The sequence below is a fragment of the Sciurus carolinensis genome, unplaced genomic scaffold (assembly GCF_902686445.1).
Source record: "Sciurus carolinensis unplaced genomic scaffold, mSciCar1.2, whole genome shotgun sequence".
Taxonomy (NCBI): Eukaryota; Metazoa; Chordata; class Mammalia; order Rodentia; family Sciuridae; genus Sciurus; species Sciurus carolinensis.
This window is the reverse complement of record NW_025920155.1, coordinates 748,171-751,677: the sequence shown is the minus strand read 5'-3', so window position 1 is coordinate 751,677 and position 3,507 is coordinate 748,171. Positions and strand designations below refer to the sequence as shown.

Here is a 3,507-nt window from a genome sequence, read left to right as displayed (position 1 = left end):
ACAGGAGTTCACTTTGGTGCAAATCGATTCTTCACATTATTGAATAATTTTAATGTTAGCTTGCTTTCCCTTAGGCTGATTTGAAATCTTCTTCCTAAAATTTCTCCCCTTTTGTATTATTTATACTGTATGTGTTGATATAAAACAAATCAACTTCTACCTTATCATGATAACCACTGAAATATGTGAAGGAAGTTTTATGTTTTCCTTGTCATCTCTTTCTAGAGAAAACATTCCTTTAGCCTTACACTGTTTCTAAAATGCCTTTCTTTAGGCCCTGGCAACCATCCTCAAAGTTTTCCTTTTAATATGAATTCAGAAGTCAAACCTTGTCTTCTGAAGTGACCTGGCCAGTGCAGAAGTCAGAAGGAAAATTGCATGCCTTGTTCTGGGACCAGATACCAATGTTAACGTAGTCCAAAATGACCTATTTAAAATTACAGCTTCCACTTTTGATAAAAAAGTTTTTCCTTTTCCACCAACCTCTTGCTAAATAAAAACTATAAAACTGGATTGAATAACAAAACAGCAATCTAAAAGTGCTTGTAAATAAATACCCAAAAGTATGCATTAAACGATGTGGAAGTTGAACTTAGAAGTGAGGAGGACACTGGGTGTTTTTCATATTTTCCCCAACTTGTTTTCTGAGTGCAGTCCTCAATCAACACCATGTTGATTAATTAAATCAAGGAGTGAACTTTGCAAATGGAGGCTTAAAGAACCAGAGAAAAGAGTTAGGTTTCACTACAGCATCTGAAAAGGAAGAGGAAAATTCTGGAAAGGAGAGTGCTACAGAGGTGGAGCCCCAAATTCTGAAATGACTTTTGTTCATATATGTGGCTATACCCTGAAAGGTGCACAGGTAGAGCAGACTCCAAACAGTCCAGCTAAAGGTGGAAGAACTTAAGCGTGGCATACAACAGGCGGCACCACTATAAGAATGGGAGTTTCATTTAGCTAACTGATCACTTGCTAAAACAAAATGCTTTATCTAAACTTCATGCCTATAAAAAATTAACCCCAAATAATTATAGTTAAAATACAGATACATCAAACTATAAAGGGGTTAGAATAAAAGTAGGAGATGACCTCTGGGATCTAGCAATAGATAATTCTTAGACTTAACACCAAAATATAATCCCATTTAAAAAACTGGTAAATTGTACCAAATCAGAATTTAACACATTTGCTCTGCAAAACACCCATGAGAAAATAAAAAGACAGCTACAGACTTCGATGTAACATTTACAAACGACATATTTGATCAAGAATGAGTAAGTAGAATATATTAAGATCTCTCAAAACCCAACAGTATATAGAAGCAAAAATAGCCAATTCTGAAATGTGCAAAAGAGGTGGTAGAGGCAGAACCCTCCGGAGCTCCGCCCTCGGGCCTGGGCGGGCGCCGCGCAGGCTTTCTGCCCCTCCCTCGCTGGACGCAGGCGTGCGGGGCGGGCCTTCGGAGTCCACGAGTCTGGGAACCCTGGAGACCGCCAGCGGCGGATAGCCGCGAAATCCCGAGGTGGTTAACCGGGTCTCACGGCGGCGGCGAGGAGAGGGAGCGCTAGCCTGGGGTGCGCGAGCCCGGCGCAGCCCGCTGGGAGCACAGGGGCGCGGGCGCGAGCGCGCGGATGGAGGACGCGTGGCCGGCCGGCTCGGAGCGGAGGCGGAAGCGGCCGAGTTGCGGGGGCGGCCCCGGGTGACGCTGCGGCCCTTCGAGCCCTTCTCCAGGGCGGCGGCGACTGGAGCTTCATCTGCTGCGAGAAAGAGGAGGTGGACCTACAGGACCTGCCCAGCGCCACCATCGCCTGCCACCTGGACCCCCGCGTGTTCCTGGACGGCCTGTGCCGGTGAGGGCTGGGACGGGCGGAGGGCCGACACCTGTTGTCCACAGGAAACGGCGCGGGTAGCAGCGCCCAGGTCCGGCCGCCGGCAGGGCGGGCGGCGACCCCAGGGACTAGCCTCCAAGGGCCCTGCTCCTGGGGTGGCGCCCGGCCGCCCTGTTCCCTGAGCGCCTGCCAGCCGCGCGCAGCATTCAGAGGAGCTTCGGAGGCTCCGCTGGGCCAGGGCTCCCGGCTGCTTCCCAGCGAAGCCCCTGGGTCTGGTGTTTACTGGAGGGGAAGAATTAGCACTCCAATTGGCCAAGCAACCCCTGGGTCCCCCTGGGGCGTTAGCCACAGCCCTGCATTTACTAGGTATGGAAGGTGATCACCTCATTCCTGGGGAGAAGGAAACACGTTGAGCGGCAGTGTGACTCACTGTTCATAAATATGACAACGTCTGTGTATGATTCGAAGAAATGCCCGTGTTTGGGGGAGGCTGCACGGTTGCTCAAAGATCCTACGGTTCTTTGGCCAGTTTTGGTCGAATGGTGTTAGGAGGAAGGGGACCATTTTCAAAACCATTTTATGCCTTAATTTTAAAAATGAATGGTTATGTGCTATTGGAGGAGCGGAAAATATTTTTTTTTCTCCATCTGGTCAAATACAGGTCAATTTAAGTCTATATATAGATAGCACAGTAAACATACTTGATATTAGGGAACTCGAAGGTAATCTGTCTTTGAACGGCTTCTATTGTACAGCACGTTAGTATTTTCCCTACCTTGAATTCTGACCCGATAAACTCTTTTATCATCTTGTTCTGTGTATTCCGTTCTTGCATCTCCTTCCTGTTCTTTCTGGTTTCTAACTTCGTCCTACTTTTTTCTTTCTTTATCCCAACCCTTTTTTATTTAATTTCCCACGAACATTTATTGAGCTCTTAGAACAGATTGTCCAATATGTTCTCAGTCCTTAGGGAATTTCCAGTTTGGTGGTGGTGACTGTGGTAGTGACTATGTTTAATGGTGAATTTATGAGGAGTAGGACTCAGACTTTATCTTATGGGTATCTTCTGATGAGAATCAATTTATCTCATTTTATTAAGGGTGAGAAAATTAATAACGCCTGAACCATTTGGGAGGTACTTTGTGTTTAATTTTACATTCTTGATTCTGAGAAAAAAACTGAATGAGTTTAAAGGAAAGATCATTGTAAGAGGAGCAATTCAAGGAACATTTTGAAGGAGAAATGGCAAAATATGGCAACTAGAACCTAAGAGTGAGGGGAGGGTAGAAAAAGTCCACAATGGTGTACAGGTTTGAGTGTGAATCATGGGCATTGGGAGGCTTCACTCACATTAATAGAAACAGGGGAACTTGTAATGGGAATGCAAAGTGATGAGTTTAGTTACATGTGTGTTGACTATTAAGTGGCAGTAGGACATTCAAATAGGAATATGGACTTATATTCATATTATCATCTAAGAATTTTTAGTAGTTTATATTCTTAACTTTCTTCTAACGGTCTCCTTGCATTATAAATCTGTACTGTATAATCACTGAGGTAATTTTTAAGGATTTTATTATGTTCAAGCAGACAGATTATCATTGTTCTATGATATACATGATATTGTATTTTGGTTTGGTCTGAATTAGTTTGGGGTTATAATACACTGGTTATTAAT

General features: G+C 44.4%; 1 pseudogene; it reads right to left on the bottom strand.

Annotated features, from left to right (window-relative positions):
* Positions 1-744: 744 nt before the first annotated feature.
* The window catches only part of LOC124974587 (PDZ domain-containing protein 8-like), a 5,905-nt pseudogene continuing 3,142 nt past the window's right edge, over positions 745-3,507 (bottom strand).